Source organism: Anser cygnoides, chromosome 6, assembly GCF_040182565.1.
Source record: "Anser cygnoides isolate HZ-2024a breed goose chromosome 6, Taihu_goose_T2T_genome, whole genome shotgun sequence".
NCBI lineage: Eukaryota > Metazoa > Chordata > Aves > Anseriformes > Anatidae > Anser > Anser cygnoides.
This window is the reverse complement of record NC_089878.1, coordinates 4,764,031-4,789,251: the sequence shown is the minus strand read 5'-3', so window position 1 is coordinate 4,789,251 and position 25,221 is coordinate 4,764,031. Positions and strand designations below refer to the sequence as shown.

Below are 25,221 nucleotides of genomic sequence, written 5' to 3'. Positions count from 1 at the left end.
ACTCCTGCCACAGCCTATCCTAAATACCTTCCCATACTTTTTGAAATGAAAAGATTGCAAAATCTGCAACTTTCAAAGCTTCTGAGAAGAAAAAATCACAGTTGACTTCCCCGTTCTCACGCTGATTAAAAATTAATGTGCTTCTCATGCATTCTCTGGTCACTACAACATTATTTGAATAACTGGCCTTACCTGGCCTTTCAGCACAGATAACGAGATGCAGGTCTCCAAGCAACTGAATTCCTTAGTATCTATAAATAAAGATAATCAAAATTAAAATACTAAAATCTTCATGGCCAGGCAGTTTTCAAAATAAAGAATGCTGTATTACAGCGTTTGCATTTACATCAGGCTGTCATTCACGTTTATCCCATGTCCACAAGCCTGGAATTTCTTGCAATCAGTTTGTTGCTTATCACCCAGAGAGACGTCAGGGCAGTTCTCAACAGAGAGGTGACTCTATCCATGACCTCTAACACTCCCCACTCATCTCGGCAGAAGTGACTGAGGCTGTGTTTCACTACCTTGTGGCCTACCAACACGCACAAGTTAAAGGGGAAAGTTACTGTAGCAGCGCTACAAAGAGAGGGCTGGAGACTTCAGAGCTATTGATCCAGCTCTGTGGAGGAGAACAAACTCCACAAAAACCCTGTGGGCCTGGGAAAGTATCTGACTGAAGAGAGCAGTATAGCATCGCCTCCTCTATTTGTGTACTGCTACCTGGGCAAGGTAGGCTCAGCAGGGCAAAATGCCTCATCCCTCTAGATCAGCAGCAAAAGCTGTACTTCTGCCTTAGTTGGCTCTGCCCACTGCCAACACAAGTATTTTTAATCTGCAATTTATTTCTGTCTGTCAGAGGTGAAAGGCATTAAGCAATTAATTATTTCAAGTGATTTAAGAGACAGATGGAAGCCAGAGAGACATCAAAAAGTAGCTGATTATTATTAATTCATGTGGTATTCATTAGTGTGTCACTAATGATGCTGCTTTCATTTGATATTTGATATAGAATGCAATACTATTGGAATTTCTCTGTAATTTAGAGACTGTTTACGAATATTTACTGAAGTCTGAGACTAGCACAGATGATTTTAAGCTGACATTTAACACTTTCTGCTATGTCAGGAGTCTCCTGGACTGGTGTAGTCTTTCTCAGTGCACACTGACCGAACCAGTCTCCACCTATGACCTGACAAATTGTCTCCCTCCCCGGTCCAACAGTATAACTGACTGCTACACCACTAACCAAAGAGTTGGTCTATAAAACATAGAGCAGGAAACACCCTTCCGTTCCAGTCCATAAAACTTGAGGATGCTGACATCTAACTTGTCAACAAATTTCCTGGGTAAGCAAATGGTGATCCCAAGAGGATCCTTTGGCTGCAGATGTCTACAATAAAGGTACTATTAGCTTACACACTGTCAGCATTAACTTCATCTCAGGTTTTTGTGGGATTTTCATGCAGTCTTTACATGTTGGAGCCATTTTAACAATTCACTTCTCCAAAGTCCCACAGGCATATGTTTACGGTATAAACTACATTCCCCTTCCCACCAATATATTCTGTTTAATAAAACTGAAGTTCATACAGTCACTAATAGAAATCAGATTTCTGAATCTAAAGAAAATATATAGTATAATTCCTGGCAGAATCTTAAAGATTACAGAAATAAAGCTCAGTTTCAAAATAAAAGAGCTCTGAAGACAATTTCCCGCTCTTGGGTCTGATCCCGTGAAATACACCATACCCAAATACAAGTATCACTTCAAGCTTTCAGTCCCTCCGAGAACCCGGTTGTTGCTATTTTTTCCAAGCAGGTAGCTGTCTGCAAGCAGCACCCAAGCCATGTCCATGGAGGGTAACTTCTGCCCACAAAGCTTGCCTGTCCTCAGGGCTTCTGGGCCCACTTGACTCTCTAGCTGACCTTTTAGACTTTTCCATCTGTACACCAAGGCTGTGCTGCTGGGCTAGGCTAGGCTTGCCTTTTTAAACTCCCGGTTCCTCAGGTTAGCTACACAGGAGAGTATTAGACACTGACAAAAACACTGCTTCGCACAAGTCCATTCTCTGCCAATTCAGAATGTTTAGGCAAATGGAAAAGGTTCATTAAATACCTGCATTTCTATCGGCCCCACACCGAAGAGGAGCTAGATTAAATACTTGCTAACATACACAATTATAAACACCATGTTTGTTCTAGAACACAGTAATAATGTCACCCGCGGAGCTGGATGAAAAGTTTTCAGAAATCTTTATATATGGATAGCTGATTGCTGATTACTAAAATAACAGGATCAACTGAAGTTTTCACAAAAACTGTTTCATGCCCTAAGTGGAATTTCTGAGTTGGGAGCATTACTAGGAGGCCTCCCAAGCACGTACGTAAGTCTGGGGAGAAGGGGAAAGCTTACATTCCAATTAGACTGAGCAAAAAATGATTTATGGAGGTGAATTAAGCAGTCTCTTTTTTGAGTCTATTGGATGTTTTAGGAGGCGAGGGTCTTCCAGCTGAAAACCTGCTGGATGAACTTGAAAATCTTAAGATCAAACGTCCTTCTACATGTTCCAAATAGGTTTAGAGAGAAAATACTTTTTCCATCTCCAATCATACAGTGAAATATTTAACAGGAATATGATATGTCACGTACAAAACCATCAGTACTTTTCTTATTCAAACTTATTTTCATTTCCGTTCTCACAGACCACAGAATTGTATCAATGGAGAAGAGGACCTGATACTTCTCCCAAAGGTCTTGCTATTGAATTTTAACTAAGAAATAACTAAGCAGTGGGGGGAAGAAAGCAGTGAAATGGGAGCAGAAATAGAAGATAGGCAGCAACTGTAATACAGATAAGAATAGATGGTCATAGACTAAGATAGTGCATAATTTAATGGCTTTCTTGAAATGCTGAATTCCTTTTGGGGCAGATCAGGTATATGCATAATAACTTTCTGTGATGCTGGAAGTGACAAGCACCTTAAAATATGTATGGAATATTAGAGGAATGAAGAAAAACTGTGAAAAATGCAACCCTGTCTACTATTGCCCCAGTACTTTTTATTTATTTATTTTTTTTTATTTTATTTCAAGCAGACTGTATCTGACTGAATTCTTACTGTCTGAAGGCAAAAGGAATGGTCCCGCCTTGACCACATTTCACTTTTAGTACCACTAGATCTAGGTAGCCTAAATCTTAAAGCTTCGCAAACATTTCAGATTGTACATATTACCTGTGGTACAGTTCATAAAGCACAGAAATCACTGGCAGTGTGTGGAAGTATTTCAGATTTTTTTCTGTGACACCAATATGGTGAACTACTTAACCAAGATTAAGGACAGAGCATGTAGTTAGGTGTTCACTAGTCAGCCTTGATGTTCCAAATGCTTACCTTACCCATATAAACTTTTTTTTTTCCTTGAAATGGTTAATATTTGATAGCTTCCTTCTACGAATAAATCACTAGACTGTAGCTCTAAAATGGTACGGTACAAAATCTAACTCTCAAGCCATATGAGCACCTACAATATTCTGTCCAACAGATTATAAAGCTTTAAAAGATAAGGCATCAATCAAATTTGGATCAGTCTTTCCGACATAGTTCAAGTCATGTCTCTTTCCCTTACATTTCGTCTTAAATTGCATTGCATGGACTGCACAACACTAGGGCACACAGTTTTGCAAGTGTTCAAAAAATGGCACTGGGTGCTCTGGGAACTGGCAAACAAAAAGGAAGTTTGTTAGGTCTTAGGACATAGCCCAAATTGTTAAGCGAGACCTACACTTGACACAAGACCCAACTCCATTTGGTTTTGTATTTGACTTCTGGATAAAAGGAAGTCACTTGCTTCAAAACAGACACATGCTTAAGTACTACAGAATAGAGGCCTTAAACAGTTCCACATTTATTTTCTCCCCATAAAAATTGGCCCTGCTTTTGAATTCAGCTCTTACTGCTCTGCACTGCACTCAGTGCATTCAAGGTCATGGTTTGTTCCTTCATCCTCATTGCTTTTCTTCTTCTTCTTTTTTTTTTTTTTTTTTGGAATATCTTTCTGAGATCCTCATGTAGCCCCAAAGCATATTAATGTGATATAAAGCTGCCCGTAATAACTATAGCCCATATAGCTATCCCTATGTCATTCCCAGAATGGTAAGATGGAAGGAATCCCAACTCATAACGCAGTTTAATAGACTGGAAATATAGAGAAAATAAAAAGCTTGTAATTTTATCTTCTAGAAGCATTTTTCCAGGGGTATTCTGGCACTTTAAGTACTTTCAGTAGACTTTAAGTTCATTATTATTAATGTTGTATGACAAATTAGCATGCAGGGTGCTCAACAGGTGCCTGCACAGAGAAATACTTGGGATTTTGTAACACCAAGTGAAGTCTATTTAATAGGAATTAAAATATGATCTCATGTAGCATACTGAGTACTAAAATAGTCTTTACTGCGATTACATCTGGTCACCTTCAGTTTTAACACTGCATTAACAAGACAAGCAGTGATCTAAAGTCCAATTAGATGCCAAGTTATTCAACTCATTAAGTTTGAATGAAGTAGCACACTGTTCTCCTACAAAGGGACTGCAGAGGATTTCTTGTAAAGTTGGTGAATAGCTCTTTAGCATTGGCAGAAATGTCTGGAAATTCCAAAGTGTAACCTAAAGCTTTTGAAAAACATCTGAATGAACAAAAAAAGAAGAAATGTGTTGCACAAGTAGATATGTACATTCCACCTCAAGCATCTCTGCTTTCCAAGTATGTGAAATAATTAATAGCAGAAACTCTTAATTAGGAGGCAAATGTTTACCCTCAGAAGTGCATTCCTTCCTCTATGCCCCTGCTTTCCTCTTAGTGTGGAATGTATTTCGCTGTTAAAAGTCAGAAATAAGAATGTAATTTCACACTGGTTTAGTAACAGGTAAGTCCATGGTATCAGTGGAGTTACACTGGAGAGCAGAGGTAAAATCAAAACCCGTCCTCTGCTTTTGATCCTATGTGGTATTAGCCTGTACTATGTCTTTGCACAGAGCAATCGGGTTGTCAATGGGTATATTATCCCCAACTGGAGGGGTAATAAAACTGTTTGCATCTCTTTGGAAATTCTGTGTTTGCTTTTGGGAGAAGAAATTCTTTTAACCTGACACTCCAAGCCTGGGAGGAAAGCTCTCTCTCAGTTTCAAGATTACAGGACCATATTTACCACCTTAGATTTTTCAGTTCCCAGTATTCCTGCAGAATTATGGGTGGGAGGAACGCTAGTAGTGGAGTTTCATCTAAAAAAATGCCCCTTGCTGTGTTGATGGATAAACTTTAAACTTTTAACTTCCAGTTTGGATTTTATATTGCCTAAGTGGTAATACTGCTTTGGAGATATTACAAATCTCCCTGCCATTAGTCTTTCAGGCTCCCATCATTCATGCTGATAGTCTTCCTGCATGCTGTCCCATTTCAGTTTTATAGAAAAAATACTTCAAGAAAAGGCTTTTTTTTTTTTTTTTAATGTAATGCAGATCTTAATCAACATTAAAAAATTCAGTAAATTTTACCCTGATCTTCCTTTTTATTTTCTGAGATTTTTTTTTTCCCTGCATGTTCTTCAGACTTCCTTTTACAAAGCAGCCCTCACGCTTCATGCCTCAGCCCGTGGGTGATGGTGAGCCCAGAAGATAAGTGGGCAGGTGCTGAGCCTTCACATATATGAAAGGGAACAGGTTGAGGGCCCAAGCAAACTAAATACCTGCTATGAGAAACTGCTTTTGACAAAACTGTCAACGCTCTAAGGAGAGAGAAGAGAAATCTTTCCATTGTTGAGCTTGGGTGGAAGGGAAGAACGGAATCACATCTAGGAAGACACTAGAGGGCTAGAGGCCCTGGGGAGCTGCTCAAACAGCCTGCAAGGATGATAGTGCCAGCACCAAAATTAGGCTGTTGGTTTGCCATAGCATTTGTAAAGTCTCACAATAAATGGTAGTGGAGTCCTGACTTTGCTGTAATGCCCTTGGATGCTTGTGCTCACAGTCTAAATGTTTTGAGGTTTATTACAAGCTACATATTTATTAAACAAATAGGATAAAAATGTGCATGTTTCCCATCATCAGAATTTCCATGAAGACATTTGTTTTAATGTACTTCTTTGTCTTCTGCTTAGCAGTTACCGACACTGGAAATGTGTGTGCAAGAAATAAGACTGCATAACACATCAGAAATTTCACTGGCTTTAGAGCATCCTTCCAGCACTTTCTGCAATTATATATTTTCAGAATATTTTCTGCATGTTCTGAACCAATGTATAATGTTTTATGGACAAATAGCTTTAGCTGTTACAATAGACATACACCATTCACAAACACAGAGTGGTAATGATTTGCAACAGCTTAAAATCTCTGCAACTACTTCTCCTAAAAAGGACTATTTTAATTTTGCAAGAAGAATAATTTTGCTCTTTCATTACCCAAATCTGTATACATGGGTAAGGGATACTCTTAAATACAAAATCACCATCTTCTTCCCTAGACAAGGAAACAGATTGGTGTCACCTACTTGAACAGACGTTTACAGAAACTTGCTGTTGTGTGAGCCTTAAGATGCAGATAGAGTGGCTCTATTGGAAATTTTGTAAGGAAGTCAAAGTTACTGGTGCTGCTCTGAGATCGCTTCAGCTTTTACAATCTCTTTAAACTGTTCCAGAACTCATTCCTCATAAAATTAAGTAATACCTTGTTTCCAAAGCAATCCTGGCTACCTCAAAGTAAAACTTTCCAATTTGTAGTTTGTTTTGTGGTATCTACTGTTTTTTATTTCCTGAAGGCTCACTCCAGACAGCCAGCAGGATTCTGGGGAAGATGACCGTTTTCACTGACTTGTACCTAGAATTCTTGGGTTCAAAGAGACAATATAATTTGCTCTGCTAATACTGCATCTGCATGTTCTAACAGGGTATTTTATAGGACACAAACAGATGAACAGGTCAGGCAGGTTTAGGCTAATGAAAAATAAATTGTTCTCATAAGTGACCTAACTTTGCCTGAAGGGTTTAACTCTCCTATAATAAATTCAGACTTTAAAAGGGTTCTCATGATTCTGTGCAAATGAGAGGCTTTTTTTGTCATTTATGATAAATTTGGTATTTTTTTTTTTAGTTTGATTACATTGTTCAAAATTTAGTCCCTTACTAACTACTGTCTGGAACAATTAAATGTTTTGCAGATGAATATCTGCCTATCTTTGGAATATCTGCCTATCTTTGCTCCATCAGTATCAAAACTATTTGTTTCCATTTGACCCTTCTGAAGTCAGAAAACTTCATAAACTGAGACAATCAGCAAATATTAAGTAAATACTTATACAATTGCCTTATCACAGTAATTTCTTATTAGGAACAACATTTCATATTGTTTTAGTGCATTGTCTAGTTGTTTAATGACATGGCATTTATCCTTTATTCGTTATGCCTCATTTATGTGTTAGGAACTTTGTATTATTCTAGAAAATGCTTTCCCTGAAAACTGATCGGACTGTCTGGGACAGAAAGGATCTGAAGATACAATTCCTGAGCCTCAGGCCAGTAAAACGCAGCAGTGAAGTGGCTGAGGGGGAAAGAAGGTAAGAGCAAGCACCAACATCATCCCATACAACAGGGGAGAGTAGAGCAGTGCAAAGGTGCCATATGACATGGGGATAATAAGAAAGAGCTCAGGAACAAAGAAGGTGTCTGAATGGTAATGATACCGCCTAGAGGGAGGTCTGGAGTACAGGGAGATGGCTTACGAAAAACAGAGAGAGGCCTGGGGCTCAAATTAGAGCAGAAAGGTTTTACACCCAAGACTGTGGGAGATGGAAAAGTACAGACCTGGCTCTGGGGCTGATCAGACAGTGGAGCCTCCGGCAAGCAAACACGTGAAGAAAGCCTTCTGTGGCAAAAGCAAAAGAGTGAGACTTAGGACCCACGAATAGGTTAAATGTACCTATGAAACCCTATGACTTCTTCTCTACTTTGTTTGCTTCTCTCCAATTTAAAAATGGGCCAGGAGACACCGGAGTTGCTGTTGTATGAAAATGGAAACATCTTTTTTTCCAACTTTTTACTTGGTTTGTGTGGCTTTCATAAAATAATTTATTAATAATAAACTTATTTTCTATAAAAGCTAAAAGTTAATTAATTTTAATAGAGTTACAACTACTACTAAAACAAACAAACAAACACCACCACCACCAAAACCCATGCAGCTCCAGAATTACACAAGTAAAAGGGAATACTTTCTTCAGATTGAGAAGTCTGAAACAGATAGTATGAAAGGTTGTGTGAAATAAGTACATGAATACAGAAGTCATACAATTTTTCAGGGGAATTTTGCTGCTTGCACTTGGCAGTGGTAAGAAGAGGGCCTCCGCCACTGAAGGATGCATTTCAAAAGGGATTTTTATGAATGGAAGGGCATGAAGAGTTGCCTAGAGTGTGCTGAGCAGACAAGATGTAAATGGTGTGTGTATGAACCTCTGAGTCATTCTGTGAGCAATCTGCAGCATTTCAGCTTTTCACAGCCTTAAATACCAAATTCACCCTGATGCCTGGAGGTCCTCCAAGTGCACAGGTCCCCTTGGTAGCAGGGACCTTCACAGGTCCCTGTGAAGGGAAGAAACAATCCCATAAGTTTTCTATTTACTGACTTCAGGTAGAAAAAAACACCCATCTCTCCTAAATCTTTATTCTCAGTGTACAGTCATTTGCAGCTTAGTTATCCATGCTAGGCCAGACTGAACTATTTACATTTTTCCAAGAGTTTCTCTCTCTCTTTTTTACTTATTTCTTTATTTTTTTTGTAGTAGTGTCACCTGAAATAATTAGAAAATAGCAGAGGAGAATTGTAAAAACAGTATTTAAAATTAAGTGAACAGAATGTATGCCTTGTTATAGAATTGTATGTATTACTATAATGTGCAGTTATATTGGGGAAAAAAAAACCAAAACACTAATCTAAACTAAACTTCCCCCCAGGTTACAGATTGATTTCATAGTTGTTTTGTAAGCTATTGCTCTGCTTCCTGGGGTATCTCTGAGGCTCCATTCAGCATGGAATCCATTATAGACTACACACTCAGATAGATGAAAGGTATTATGGTAAGCTTAACTTTCCTACTATTTAGTGAGTAATGATTTATAATTATTCCATTTATGATTACTGAAGTTAGCTGGGCACATACCTACCAACTCGTTTCCGTTTGTTACCAGAGGTGTTGCTTTTTAACAGCAGTTGTTCTAGAAATATTTCATACAGTAGGTTTAAATGACAGTGGAGAGCAGACTGTTGCTGGTCACAGCTCTCATCTAGAGCTTTTCTTATACGTGAACCCTAGTTAGTGCCCGAGTAAGCTGAAATCAGTGACACAGAGAAGGTCACAGGTTGCTTTTGTTTATAGCATGTGAGCTTGACTCCTTACTGGTCAAGTTAAATGAGCATGAATACAGAACTAAGAAATTTAAAAGGAAGGAATGCTAAGAATGAAAGTAAAAAGGTACAGCCACAAAAATTACAGATTATCTTCATTTATTTTTAACATTGCTGAATGACTTTACTGTTCAAGAGACAGATCCCCAGAAGATGTAAAGCAGCATTGCTTTTTACCACCAGAACACCTGGTTGATCGCAAGTGACGAAAAATAAAGAGTAAACGAGTATAAGCAGATATGCAGATACTGGCAGAACTTTGGTGAGCATTTGCACAAGGCAGAAACCCTAGGCAAAGAGTCCTCCCTTGTTCTAGTATTTTTTCCCTTATTTCACCTCTTCCCCACCTTCAGTGAACTACAGTCAGATTTTTCTTTAAAGTATTTTAACATATAGTCAGCAGAAATTTCTGCAATTGTCAAGAGCTTAGTTGCCCTTCTGTTTCTCCCGTTCTTGTTGGTGTGTCTCTATGTGTCTATTTTTCTGCTGGATGTAAGCACTTATTTGTCCCTGCAAGTAGAACTATTTTGCCATACTATGTATGTCTTGGCCTCATTAAAAAATAAACTATTTTATCTCTCTTTTTTTTTTTTTTCTTTTTCACTAACAATAATGAGTGGAGAAGAATGAATAGAACAACTATTCAAGATTTTATTTCTAGGAAAATCCTGATGTAATGACATGGAGATTTGACACGTGAAGAATTACTGAGAACACCAATTTTGCCTGGTTTTATATTACTTCTACTAATACCACCCAAAGTCAAAATGCTTTATCAGGAGAATAAGGGGCACAAACTGATTAAGAAAAAGCAGAGCTTGACCATAAAATTTGGATGCTTATTTCTTGCACTGGAATCCTGACTGGAGTTCAGTTGCATCTTCCTGTTAAACCACCTTGAGGATGAAAAGATATCTGAGAATCTCATGGATGCTCTTACAAGAAATAGAACTCTAAAATTAGGCTGGGGTTTCAAGGTAGCTGAGAACATATTCAACATCATGGCAAGAATGGAAAAACATAAGGACGAAAAGGCAGGAAGAATACTCCTAAAAACTTTCATTCGGGGGTTTATTATTATTCTACAAAGGAGGAAAGTACCATCATGTTGCATATTAAAAAATGACGGGGAGAGGTGAGCAACAGCCTGCCTTCACATGACCTACTTTGCAGAAAAGCTTTGCCATGTGAAAGGCAGAGAACACTGCTGGAGTGATGACTGCATTTACATGCTGAGATCAGTAAATGCCTCTGTAAGGAAAGGTGATAGGTAGTGTGTGAGAGGTAAAAACCCTGGTGACTTTGATTGTATGTGACTGCTCTTGTGTGCATTTCTGTTAAAATGCTCCTTGTCTGTTTTGACTGTGCTTTCTTATTTCAAACAAAGGATATCAACAGCTTTAGATTCCAATGCTTTGCCTTGGTCTCTGAACAAATAAATTGTACTACATTTAGCACATTGAAAATTCATAGAATTTGTTAAGGCACGGGCTTAAGGCATGCTTCCTACTATTCCCTGCATATTTATACAATTTCTCTCAGCCTGGTTACAACTGTTGGCTGCACTCAGGTCAACAGCATCACATAATAATGTTGAACCGTATTAACTGCATAAATAAGAGATTTTAAGAGTGGACTCCACTTGAAGAATGGGTCAGCATGCCAAACTAAGGGCAAAATTATCCTCAGATCTTCACAGTAGATCTACATTTCCATACTGCAGCCTGCTAATGTACTCAGAAAAGTCAGAAGTGCTAGGCTGGTATGAGACAAGTAATGAACAGCTCTACCTTGAAAGTACATTGCAGTCTGAATAATTTCTTTCTTCCCAAAGAAAACATCTATACCTTTTCTTTTCCTTTATTCTTTTTTTTTTTTGAGAAAAAAATGAATTTCAACTCATGTCTTTTGCTCTAAATCCATTCTTCTGTACTGATAATATTGTAAGCATTAATTGTGAGATGCTCCAGGCGGTTTAGGAGGACATGAAATCATAGCTCTGAAGCTATAACTGACTTATACCTGTTTTAACATAAACATCCAACTATTTTTATTTATCCTGCCAAGAATGCTGATTTGAGAGTGAGGCCCTTTAAAAGCCATCTTTTTCACTGTTGAGAAGACTTCTGATTTCATAGCAGAATGTGCCACATCTGTTTTATTCAATGCTGGTTTCAAGAAGAAAATAATAATTGATATTACCCCCAAACACTGTGTGCACAGACAGTCTGAAAATTTCTATCCAGTTTTTTCATAATGTAAAACACCACAGAGATAGTGGAAAAGATAAATTGCTCCTAAAATCAGATATTGAGATTAACTCAATGGTTCTCACTCAACTGAAATGAATGACCTGAGCTGACTTCACCTCAAAGCCTTGTCCAAAAGACAAGATTTTCTTGTGGAAGAAAACAGTGGCATGGATAGAAATCTAAAGAGATTTTCCAAGTCAACATTGACTTTGATTACAACTGGTACTTTGATTGTAGAACTGAAATTCTTGCTCTAAGGTGATCTGCGGGAATGGCAGGCAACATGTTTGTGCTGCACGTCCTATTCATCCCACCACCATTTTAATGTTAAAAGTACCTTGTTTGGGTATAAAATACAGGCAAAACAGTCTCTGTTCTCTCTCTTCTCTCATTCCTCTTTGTCAATGTTTAGCCTCCCTGAAACCAAATCTAGTGTGTCAGTGAATTACACAGCAAAGACCTTTTCCCTGATTTTGCTCTCTGGAGACTATGTTCCTTACTTTTTTTTTTCCAGAATACTTCTTCAGCAGGCTGAGCATGGGCTTAGGAATCATTCAGCTGAGAGGAGCTGACTCACACTTCCCAAGAGACACCCTCAGAAGGCATAACAAAGACAGATATTTTCCATCTTCAGCAGCTAACAAAGTGTTAGCTTAACACCCCCATTCACAGGCTGCAAACTGCAACCTTTCCTTATCTCTTTGTGTTCTGGGTAGGAATTTTAGCAGGCAGATCTATCGGCCTGTTAGCTTGCACTACTGCAGTTTACCTCTTTGACTCCCTCCACCTGCAGCCACAGGCTTTGAGCTGTGCTCCTAGGACCTGCCAGACTCTTTGTGAAGGATGAATGGGGTGAGAGAAAAATATGATGGGCCTTGCCAAACCCACACATGCCAGTTGTGGCTGCGAGACCAGAACTGGGTATGAAGTTTCATTCAGTAATGCTTCTGAAACTGAGAAATTACAAGACCTTGTGCTATTCTGTTAAGGATCATTACAGAAGAAAGTACAAGTGCGCAAATAATTCCCTGTCCTCCAGGGGTGAAGGTCATTAACAGCTATTTCTAAGTGTATAATAAAGCTGCTCATGTTTACCCTCTGGCTACCACCATTCTGAAGCCATCCTCAGTCCTTCCTCATTTGACGTAATCCAGAACTTTACTGAAGAAGGGGCCGCTCTCAGAGCAAGGAAGGTAAAATACCACTGGCAAGAGAGGCTGACGTAGTTCATGCCAAATTGAGTTAGAGGAGCCTCCTGAAAATATACCTTATCTCCGTAGCTGAGCACAATTTGCTGAAGCAAGGGATAGCCTTTTAACATGTATTAATGTGCTAATCTGCTATTAAAATAATATCCACAGTCTCTTCAGAAACTGACCTCTTACTTGTATTAAAATACATATCTGCTGCTGAACATATAAAACATATGTTTAACAATAAGATATAAGAGGCTTCTGATTTTCAAAGTGCATAAACAGGCCTCAACATAGCTTACACTTTCACAGGCATAATTTTGCACTTGATTTAATAGCAGGTTAAAATGTCATTATTTAGTTACCTGTTTCTCTAATTTGCTCTCACGGACAAATACATGGCTAAATCTTACAAATCTTATAATGGGTAATATCAAATTAGAGCAAACTGAAAAATCTAGTCCAAAAATACATTTTACCAACAGTAATTTTATAATTCACAAAGCTATACACATTCAAACCACTAACTTATTTAACAGATCCAGTGTAAATGATGTGTCTGTGTCTTGAGCAGGACTTCACGCACAAGACTGAAGGAACAATTTAAAAGGTCAGCATACAACTCCTATATCACAATGCTGCTCTTATTTGGGAGGGCTGAACATTTCCCCTCTTCCTAAGTAAAAAATTCCTTCCAAGCAAATAAATTTATTATTTATTTATTTATTTTACCCTGTACTGAAAATAAGTCCTCAAACAATGTTCTTGTACAATTTCCAACTATATGATGCATCCTGTTAGGATGCACTCAGTAACCAAGAAATAGTTTCACGGTCACTTATGGAGTTTAAGGACAGTAGACAGAAAAGGGGAACCCAACAGGACAAAATACATACTTGTGCTCTGCTGGCCAGCAGCTCTATAGAAAGCAGATACTGGGCAAAAGGAAGAGAGATGAATGTGTGGCAGGTTTTTAAATGAGGAAGTCTGAAGGAATGTATTGGGTTAACATGGCAAAGTTTTTATATCAGGGAGCTGCAGGCATGGACTCTGTGAGCAGAGCCCAGGAGCTGCCCCATGTCAGACCGCGGCCAGCTTCAGACAGCTCCCAAAGGGACCTGCGGCTGGCCAGAGCCAGGCCATAAGTGACAATGGTTGGGCCTCTGGGAGAGCAGATTTAAGAAAGGGGGAAAAAGCAATCAAAAAAGACCCTGCTGTGCTACAGCAGCTGGGAGAGAGGGGTGAGAAATGAGAGAGAACCAGCCTTGCAGACACCAAGGCCCGGGCAGGAGGTGCTCCAGGCATGAAGCAGCCGTTCCCCTGCGGCCTGTGGAGAGGCCCCTGGTGGAGCAGGCTGTCCCCCTGCAGCCCATGGGTCCCACATGGAGCAGATCTCCACGCTGCAGCCCGTGGAGGAGCCCCCAGTGGAGCAGGTGGATGTGGCCTGGAGGAGGCTGTGGCCTGTGGAGAGCTCCTGACGTGGCAGACCCTAGGCCGGAGCTGCAGCCGGTGGAGAGGAGCCCACACAGGAGCAGGGGATCTGGGGGGAGCTGCCACCCGTGGGGGACCCGTGCTGGAGCAGTTTGCTCCTGGGGGATGGACCCCGTGGTACGGAGCCGTGTGGGAGCAGTTCTTGAAGAGCTACTGCCTGTGGGCAGCCCCCGCAGGCTCAGTTTGGGAAGGACGGCATCCCGTGGGAGGGACCCCACGGGGAGCAGGGGCAGGGAGGGACTGTGAAGGAGTGGCGGAGACGAAGCGTCAGGGACTGACCGTAGCCCCTATTCCCCGTTCCCCTGCACTGCTGAGAAGATGTAGAAGAGGGTTCGTGGGGGGAAGGTGGTTTTAGTTTCTTTTTCTTTTTCTTTTTCTTTTTCTTTTTCTTTTTCTTTTTCTTTTTCTTTTTCTTTTTCTTTTTCTTTTTCTTTTTCTTTTATTTTTATTTATTTTTATTTTTTAGTTTCTCACTGCTCTAGCTTATTAGTAATAAGCAATAAATTATATTAATCCCTCTACACTGAGTCTGCTTTGTCTGCGATGGTAATTGATGGGTGATCTCCCTGTCCTTATCTCAAGCCCTGAGCCCTTTTTCATCATGTTTTCTCCCCCTCTTCCTTGGAGGAGAGGGAGCAAGAGTGGTGCAGTTCTGCTGCCCAGCTGGAGGAAGCCACCCCAAGGAACAACTTTGCCACTGCTTGCTGCACCTCCCGATGCCATTAATCATTCGACCGAGCTGGAGCACCATTTATTGTTTTCTGTGAGGGCTAAGGGTATGAAAACTAGGAGTTCACTAGATACACTAGATATGAGGACTGAACTCAGTAAATGCATCAACATACATATTTTTTTTTTTGGGTGGGGGGGGAATTCTTTTTAACATATTGAAGTGATACCCTCAAATTCAAATTTATTTACTTTTTTTTATAGGTACTTTCACAGAATTCAGAGAATTAGCTACCAAAGTAAATACTGAATACAGGAACACTTATGTCACTTACGGTTTCTTGAGAATTCTGGATAAAATAAGTTTAGTGAGGTCATAGCAGTTTTTGACAAAGCTGAACCGTGTTATGAAGCTTAGCAAGGTTTTGTTACTGTGTTACGGGCTTAGGTAGTAAGTCCTGTGAAGTTCCTCAGCTCTGGAGCAAAAGAGAAAAACCCAGGCTGAGACTGTTTTGGTCTCAGTTTAGAATTACACCTCACCTCAACCAAAATCAGAAAAAAAGGAGTATGCAGAAAACAGTGCACAAAATTCAGGCAGATTTATCAGTGACATGACAGGAAAATTAGCAAACAGTGCAATGTATGCCTGTATTTATCTGCAAAGGATAACGGAGACTTACAATGAAACAGAAAATTAATTTAGATAAGATTTAACTGAAGTATTATCTGAAACAATCTTAAGATACCTTTCAATATTTTTGTCTAGCATATATGTGGAGTTACTAAAATGCATAATAGTTTTCAGATTTGAACCCTGACAGACTTAGGGGCAGCCAAGAAAGATGAAAAAATCTGCATGGAGGAAAAAAGATACATCTGCTCTGGAAGATGAAAGACATCTATCTGCACCAGGTTTTGAATACTGCTTTAATTTCATGCCATCCCTATTCCCTGCCAACACCCCCTTTCTAATCCCAGCCCCAGCACCCCCTAACACCCGATGCACGCAGCAAAAGCACAGTTCTGTCTGCTGAAGCTGCTATTTCCAGGACTGGACTTGAGCTGCTTGGGGATGTCAGTATGGTTAAGTAGTGATGATTTTGGCCTGGAATATGGGGACTGGCCTCTGGTTTGCCCGACAGACATCTGTTTCCCCAGCTCTATCTCTGAATCAAGCCGAGCTCCAACACAGAATTTTAAAAAGTGCCTCTTAATTACTGTAGTTATGCTAAGAATAGAGAAGAGCGGCAAAACATCACTGCTAATGAAAAGTCATTGAACTAGCAAGACAGATAGATGCTTTTTATTCAACAACTTGAGATGCCAGAAGATTCTCTGATCTAGGCATCTGGGAATTAAAATCTTCCTGAGCATAATTAAAGTGTTTGTCTGCCCTAACCTATAAAAGGTTTATCCACAATGCCAGTTATCATCTAATGAGAAAGGGTATCTGCCAAACAGAACACTAGTCTATTTTTCTCCCGTATCTTTGCAAAGATGATCATCACAAGTACTTGGAACAAATACAAATAATCAACCTCCTATTATTATAATTGTTTGGATAAAAGGGTTGCAGTTTAAAACTCATGATATAAATCAACAGTCTATTTATGCTGTTAGTTATCAGGTGTACAATTATGCACATTTATTCCCTGGAGTAATTGACCTTAGCCTTAAGTGGATGCCCTCTCCATCATGTTTACTTTGCTATTCTTTCTCATCCTCTAAACAAAATAACAGATCTATAAATCAGTGACATTAAAATAGCCTAGGAGAGATGCCAGGCTGTTTTCCAGCCTTCCTGCTCTCGAGACTGCCCAGTTAGCAGGCTGACAGGTGACACCTCAAGGGCCAGCTCATTTTAATCCATGTTGTCATTGCTGTGCCACCCATTTTAATTGTCAGGGATGGGTGCCTTTTAGGATAACCTGGCCAAGTCCCAGCTGGAGCTTCTACAGCAGGAGGTGTAATAGGCCTGTTGTGATTATCTAAAACAGGAGAACTTTATGATACACAGACAGGTCAGCTTTAATGAAGCTAAGATGACAGGAAATCTGTTTTAGAAGACGAACCCATTAAATCTACGCAAATCATATACAGACTTGAGCAGACACTATGCAAATATGTTAACACATACGTAGGTGCAGAGAGCAGGCAGGACGTACAAGACTTGCAAGTACCCAACAGCAGACAGATCAATCACAGAAATGTTAAAGTACAACAGAAAGTATATTTAAATGCTATTCTATATAGTAATTGACAACATACCATGTAAGATTTATGAAGCCAAACTTTTCGTATGTTTAAAAAAAAGAAAAAGTCCTTGGTAATTTTAATTATTGTAATACTGGGGCCAATGCCATATTCAGGGCAACTGACCTTTCCGCTCTCGCAGCCTGAAGGCTGATTTTGAAAACAGCCATAGCTATTGGTTGGCCAAAGTCAAGTTTCCAAATTGCTAGATAACCACACTGAAAAACTAAGTCTTCTGACATTTTCAGAGATAAGATACACTGTACTGAGGCTGATGAAGGCTCAAAAAGGACGGCAAAAGTTGTCTTCAATCTCAAAAGCTCCTCTCTCAGTTTAAAGCAAAGTCTCATTATGGCTGACAATTTGCTTGCAACTATTTAAATGTGAAAGACAGCAGTTTGGGCAAGAAGGAAAGAATTCAAGCTTTTTTTTTTTTTTAACATAACTTTCATGTAAGAAATTGAAACTAGGCTACTATTTGAATATCTCTATTTTCCTCTTTTATATAATGTGTATAATAACCTTTCTTTATTACCTCTTTTTTTTTTTTTTTTTTCCCTGGTATTCTTTATCCACTTGCCAGCTTATTCAGTAAACTTTCTAACAGCGGTAAAAACTTTTATTTATTTATTTATTTATATGGACAGTCCCTATGCTTTTGATCTGCGTGAGCCCAAGCAGCTCTATGCTCCTCTTGAAGAATTATTTTGTTGCTTTGAGGATCACATGATTGTAAGAGCATTTAACAAATGTCATAGGACTGTGTTTTATAGGTTATGTCTTCATGATTATGTAGAGTAACACTGCTGAAACTGAATTAGATATCTAAATTACAACCATGGTGTAATGAGAATCAGTTAAAAAGAGAACAAAACCAAGTTCAAAGACCAAGTCCAAAACTTTATCAGATCAGCTCCCTGCGGAGCTGATCTGGAAGGGAAACACACCTCACCTTCAGTTTTCAAGCATTAAAGATACATCTTCACCTGACCATGTGCAGAATCACCACTGTCCTGGAATGCCACGGAGAAGCTCAGCTCCATCCCAGGTTTCGCCCCAACCAACTTGACGACGCTTCTCTTTAAGGCTAAACTCTCCTAGGGGTTGGACCTAAGGAAATTCTAGGGGAATATTCTGGGATAAAGTTAATGTTTTAAGGTTTACCAAGCATATTTGCCAGAATACATGAGTGTGCTTGGTCTTGAGATCTTTGGGGAGACAACTAGAAATTGCTGCTCTCATTTTGTTCCAACAATGCATGTAGTAAGGTGCTTATGGGATGTACTCGCAATGATTCTACAGCATCACATATAAATTATCTCTCAGTTGCCTTGCAGCCCCCTCTAAATGCCTATTTTTATTAATTGTATAATAAATATTTTATTTTTCTTGTATATATTATTACATATATATGTTATATTCATACATTCTTAATCCTTAATCCATTTAAATATCTGATAAAGTCAACTATAGTTACTTAACTTACTTAACTAGTATCTAATTTGGTGGCTGCCATCATTTCAGTGCTTCCACGTAAATCTTCCCATCATATATCTAGGCTTAACTTTAGTTTCTACCTGCATTTTCAAGGCTGAAGAATAGTTAGTTAATTCCCATCAACAGTTTTTCTAATCCTAATCTCTCTAAATCACTCCTTTTCGTTTGCATCACTTCCCAGTTTAGTACATTCAAATGCTTTGATTACTATAAAAGTTTTGTCCTTCAGAAAGCCAGATGCATTTGGTAATGTTTGTTTTACAAAGTGTTGCCAAATCCCGAGGGTTCAAGCTTGACTTGTTCAAGGGACAAGGTAATGATGTTGAAAATGATTCCATTGTGCCAGCTAAGTATTACCCTTATTAATCAATCCTAAAAGCATGCTAGGAATTTTAAAATATGCTAATACTCATTTTTTAATTAACATAACTAAGTTCATACATTGGCTTAAAACTAAAATAAATGTATACCTTCTCTGATATTGTGGTATTTTTGCTGTTTTCAAAACATGAGCTAATATTTACAAAAACACTTCTTGCATCAACAGTATGACATTATTAGGGCATTTAAAAACAGGAGAGTGGTTTGTGCCTGCTGTACATGCCCTGCTTGACCTAAGCCTTTCCACTGACATTTGTAGGCATTAGGTAAGTCTCTAGACTTTAGACATGCATTAAACAAAAATTAGTGCAATTAAGATGCTCCAAAGAGGGGACTAATGCTACCTGAACAAGTCAACCATCCAGCTCAAGGCACAGGCTGAGTGCCCTTCCACTCCTGACCCCAGTGTCTCAGCAGGAACCCATCTGCACTGCCTGCCTAATCTGCCTAATTTTCGCCCCCACCAGGGTCTTTTTTTTTTTTTTTTTCAAAAGAGAAATGGAATATGTGACTGACTAAGAGCAATATGTTCGACAAAAGATGTCTGCATACCTCCTGGAAAATGTAAATTGCTTCAACCCATTAAAGATGTTAAGTTTCCCAAAGAAATGATCACGATATTTTCATAATATCTCAAGGTGAAGACCTTTTCTACCTCATTGTCAGAAATGAACAGACCGTTTCAATTGAACTAAAAGAACTTACAACCAAAAACGTCCTCAAATAGACATCTGGAATGTAAAATTTCAGTACAAATGATTAATATCTGGCAAAATAATTAGCAAGTGAATCGTCATCTTATTATCAGGTGTGTCAGGCTGCCTTAATAGTGACCTGTCAAAACAACATTAGAAAATAAGTGAAAAATGAGATCATATTTAAGTTATTCAGGGAAGGACACATTACAGAGTCATTACAGTCATCCTAGGACCAGGTGCCAGCAGCTTGAAGAATTCAATGTTCAGTTATAAGAACAGATCACATATGGAAATAATCATACTCAGGGGCTTATGACATCCACACAAGGACAAATCTTTCAGTCATGATAAAAAAAATAATAAAAAGTTACCAGAGTTTAAGCTGCACAGCTCGAAATAATGCTTTATCACTCCTCTCTGCACACCCGGTGTCCCCACAAACGCGCGTCGTACCAGGCCGCACGAATGCGCTCCTCTCCCTCAAGGGTGAAGAGCGAGCCTGCTCGCGCCCTGACACCCCCATCACCTGCCCACAAGGTGCACCCAGATGCCTGCTTTTTCTGTTAATTTGGGGACCACTGGAATCCCTGCCTTAAATGCTTCCTAAAACAATACTTTAGTCCCAGCAAATGCAATCGCGCCCTTAGTCAAGGCTAATCACAGGTACCTGTGTGTAACTTGGCTCTGGCAGAGGTGAGGCTGGCATTGCAGTTGAAGCCAGTGGGCCTCTTTTCAAAAGCTCGGCCTGGCAGTCACACCTGCCCGGCAGCGCACACGGACAGCTGTAATTAAGATCATTTTGCCACATAGTTGCATCCACAAATCTGTAATCTTCCCATCTGAGGGATGATTGTACCCACAGGTACACGCAGCTGTAATTCCACAGCTGAATGGTGGCCTACCTAAAACTCAGGCCTAGCGAAAACATGGCCGGCAGCCTAGCTGACTCTCCTCACTGAAAACTTTCTGTCAAAAAGAAATTACTGTGATGTAAGGAAGACTGCAATCCTTGAGCAGCATCCTTATGAAGTGATTCCTACATAAATCCCTCATCTATTATAAACAATCAGAAATTGGTCCCCAGTCACAGCAGTGGCTTCAGAGCAGAGTGGCTTCCACAGCGTGCTGTATTCACACCCCTTACAGTGGGCTGCCTTCCCTGAAAGATACACGTGTGAAACAGATCTGTGCTTTTTTTCCATTCAGGGGCTTGGGAAGCCCGCCACCTGCTAACATAAGCCCTCCATAGCAAACATTATTACCAGGTTTCTCACTTTTTAAAAAAGGGACAATTCCTGCCAGCCAAAATAAACATGCTAAAAGTTACATTGGTTATTTGGAGATATGAATATGCTTAGTATGGAAAATATGCAACTGAACTAATTTCCATGAGTTTCTGACATTTTCATATGGTTTTAGGCTGATTATTGCTACATGTATATGCATATATATGTGTGTATATCCATGCACAAGGATGTTTATTTTCATTTCCAGGTCTTCAACCTACCAAACAGGTGGTTTTTGAGGGAGACAGTGGAGTTCATTATGTCTATATTGCTGTTCAAGGCTTAACAATAGGAATGCAATAGCAGGTCTGATTCAAGACTCTGAGACTGATGTTACCTTTTTGTCTCCAGGCTCTAAAATATACCTTTTACTAGAAGAAAGTCAGCCCACAGTGAAATGTGGTAAGTAATCATTGATTTGGAAAACAGCCACTTGAAATGACTCTGTTGCTACCCACTCGTTGAGTCATTTGAGGTGGGCGATTCAATGCAATTTTGAAAACATGTATTATGTTGTGGGCTTGCCATGAACATTTTTTTTTCTTTTTCTGTTTTTATGGAATTAGGACACAGGTCAGGGATGAAATGTCTCATCAGGGTAGGAAAGCAAAAAGAAAGCAAGAGAAATCTATAAATCTTGTAAAGGAGGTTTGTAACAAGGAACAATTTCTATTTGCAAAAGAAAGTATCCCTTTAGAAAATAACATAATAATGGTTATTCTAAGCTACTACAGAAGAAGCAATATTTCCTGAAACAAAAGGATGAAACATAATTCCATACCCATGCCCACAATGAATAAGAAGAAATTACAGAAGCTGACTGTGAAAAGTAAAGGAAAACTATCCGTTCTACCTGTACTAGCAGTACCTGTTCATTTACCTAATCCTGGTGCATTTTTTAAAGGAAATTTGAAGTGAATATACATCTCTTTCTGTTGTCTGTCTTAGTGTTCATATATGTGTTTATGTACTTTTGTAGAGGTTATCAGTGTATTTCAAATTCTAAAGGAAAAAGATGCATCTGATTGAAAATATCTCAGCAACATATTTTTCCAATGTAACACTAGTCTGCACATGAATTGCCAAAATATCTGATTTTTGCAGATAAGGAAAAAAAAAAAAAGAAAGAATTTCAATCAACTTTCTGGTTCAGGTGATTACACAAAATCAATTTTTGTAGTTATGCAGAAATTGTGCACAATTCTCCACTGACAGGATTTGGGCTACACTTCTATTGGCCCCAGATCACATCAAAAGTTCAACCATATAAATATACAAACAATGGTCATATAAAATATTTTTTGGACATATTCTGATTTCCTTTGGCTACATATCTGTTATCTTTGATCAGAATGCTGCCTCCGTGTTAGTATTTCCTGTCTGCACAAAATTTATGGCAACTAACCTTTGCCTTGCCTTTTGGGGCAGGAATTTTTGGTGAAATCCAGATGTAGACAAGTTAACAAATTTGTATTGCACCTTAAAGAACATATTACATACACCTGCTTGTCTGATGCAAAAATCACGAACAGAAATAACAAAAACAATGGAAAAGCAAAAGGAAGAGTAACTGTCCTTACACATGACACAAAAATTCCATTGGAAAGACAGTGATGATGAAGATTTCTAGAGCTAAAGTAGAACCAGGACACTTATTTCTGAGTATAGAGCTATACGAAGAATCAGCAAAACCAGAAAGCCAGAAAGCTAAGTCTTTATAGATGAATTAAATTCCTTCTTTTTAGGCAAAATATAAAATAAAATAGAAAAGGAAGTATTTCTCTAGGAGATGGAGCCAAACCTGTAGTTGAATCATATATGAAAACCCAAACTGAACCACCTCTATCAAACAGGAATTTCCTTTAAACTGGCTCCTATAAACCACGTGTTCCTTCTATTTGTCTTCCTCTTAACATCCTGTAAACCATTTGTATCTAGTAGATGATGATTTCCCAAGCTTCTGACGAAGAAAGAAAAAAAGTTCACTGAATGTACAAAGAAAATTGTGTCAGCAAAATTGTTAAATAAACATGTAATGATGGAATTGATTCTATGTAGATTTAAGTTTTGTCCTTGGTATTATAATCCAGATTTACTTAGTCCAGCCACACTTGGGGAAAATCAAATTTATGATCCTCTAGTATGATCCTGAGATAATTATTGTATAAGAAAATATTTCATCTTTATGAGACTAAGGTCGCACTTCTGAATAGAAAATGCTGGAAACCCAACCCCTCCCCCTCCCCCCAAATCCCCTTTTTCTTAACAAATAATAGGATATATCATGCCCTTCTGCATTAAAAATTAAAAAGAAAAAAAATAAAATAAAAACTGACATACATGCTGGATAGTATCCAAGGAAACTATTTCACATTCTTTCTGCAAGTATGGGAAAGAGCAGTCGTGCATTAAAGGGCTTGTTTCTTTCATCATTCAGAACTATTTCACATACAACAGCAGACAGATATACAAGCACCTAGCTCACAGTTTAAAACAAAACAAAACAAAACAGAACAAACAAACAAAAAAAAACACCATAAAAGATGTTTCCCAAGCTTTTAAAATGAGGCAAGGAACAATTGAACATAATGGTCACAAGTAGAGGTGACAGATATGCAAAAATGATTGAGATCTTACTTATTTCTTATATGGAGCATTTCAAAGCGGATTGATCAAGCATTTCAGAAAAAAAAAAAAGTAGAGAATTGTTCTAGTGCACTCTTTGAGATGAGAATTTAAGGCAAGAGATCACAAATGATGGAGCTGTGAAAGGTTGGGACTGTTACTGTATAGACACTGGAAGATATCAAGGCAGAAAAAATGTTTATTTGAATGTTGGTTTTTTTTTTTAATGTGTTGTGCTTGATGGATCTACACAACACTTGAAAAAAAACTAAAGTTTAAAGCCAGTTAATCTTATACTAGTGCTGGATTTTATCATACTGCCAAGTATATTTTAATTGTCAGGTTGACATTTGTGAACCTGCCATGTGACACCATATCCTTGACTTTTGCATACTCTGCTATCTATTCAGAGTGAGGCAATTGAATTGATCTGGCTTTTACAAACTTCTTTAGTCCCCACAATTTACTGTTACTCAGTAGTCAGTTCTGTAGGAAGTGATATTCCAGTGACTGAACCCATTTATTTATGAACCTTCCCCTGACAGACCTCATAATTTATATCCACAAGGTGTCCTTCAAAAAGGATAAGGATTGATGGTTGAACAAGAACTCTGCTTTAAAAGTCGTTGCATTACAAGCTTTTTCTTTCAGCAAATCCAGGCTCTGATCATAATTAGGCAAAGTACAACTAAAACACCCTTAGCACAAATGCTTTGTACGGATGCATGAGCTGGTACACTGAATCATGATTACCATGACAAGTATAGAGTTAGACTGATACTGAGGCTTGAAAGCAACCCATATACTGCACATCCTCACGTACAACCAAGCATTTCACAGCCTGTTTCCCAAAATGAAAAAAACTCCAGTTCTTTGAATTTAGTCGTGACTTTGAAGGACACCAAAACATGGGTTTAAACCTACCAAATTAATTTGGTTGAATGTTAAAGTCTCTACACTCAGATGAGTGTAATTTGGGGCAAATAGCTCTTATATCAATGGAAGTTAGGGGTATATAGCTTGTGAGTTGATAAGCAGTTAAAAAGAGCCTAAGAAAGTAATTTTATGTATACACCCAAGTGGGTATTGACAAACATCTGCAATATGAAACATCTTTTCTTCCTATTGGCTGCATCAGCTGATATCTAAATAGGGTGGGAGAAGTGGAGGAGTGATGGCTTCACTGGTTTCGGAAAGAACTGTCCCACATGAAGCACAGCTTAGCTGAGTTGCACTCACTTTTATGGTCATCTGCAGAGAAGCAAGTTGAATGTTAATGTAACTGATTATAGTGTATGCTTCACTTGAAAAATGGGAACAGGTCTCAGTTGGGAGAATTTAATTAAAGCAGTCTTCCAGCAAGATAATTATATACCTTTTCCTCCACTGGACCTTCCTAGTCCTTAAATTTAAGTTAATA

The 25,221-nt window shown here is 38.7% G+C and overlaps 1 long non-coding RNA gene across 1 annotated transcript in view; it reads right to left on the bottom strand.

Moving 5' to 3' along the window:
• The window catches only part of LOC125182125 (uncharacterized), a 47,280-nt gene extending 26,642 nt beyond the window's left edge, over window positions 1–20,638 (bottom strand). Inside the window, exons 1-2 of the long non-coding RNA XR_007161144.2 lie at window positions 20,262–20,638; window positions 193–251 (exon numbers count right to left, since the gene is read on the bottom strand). This is a non-coding gene — a long non-coding RNA (uncharacterized lncRNA). The remainder of the gene's footprint in view (window positions 1–192; window positions 252–20,261) is intronic.
• Window positions 20,639–25,221: the final 4,583 nt, after the last annotated feature.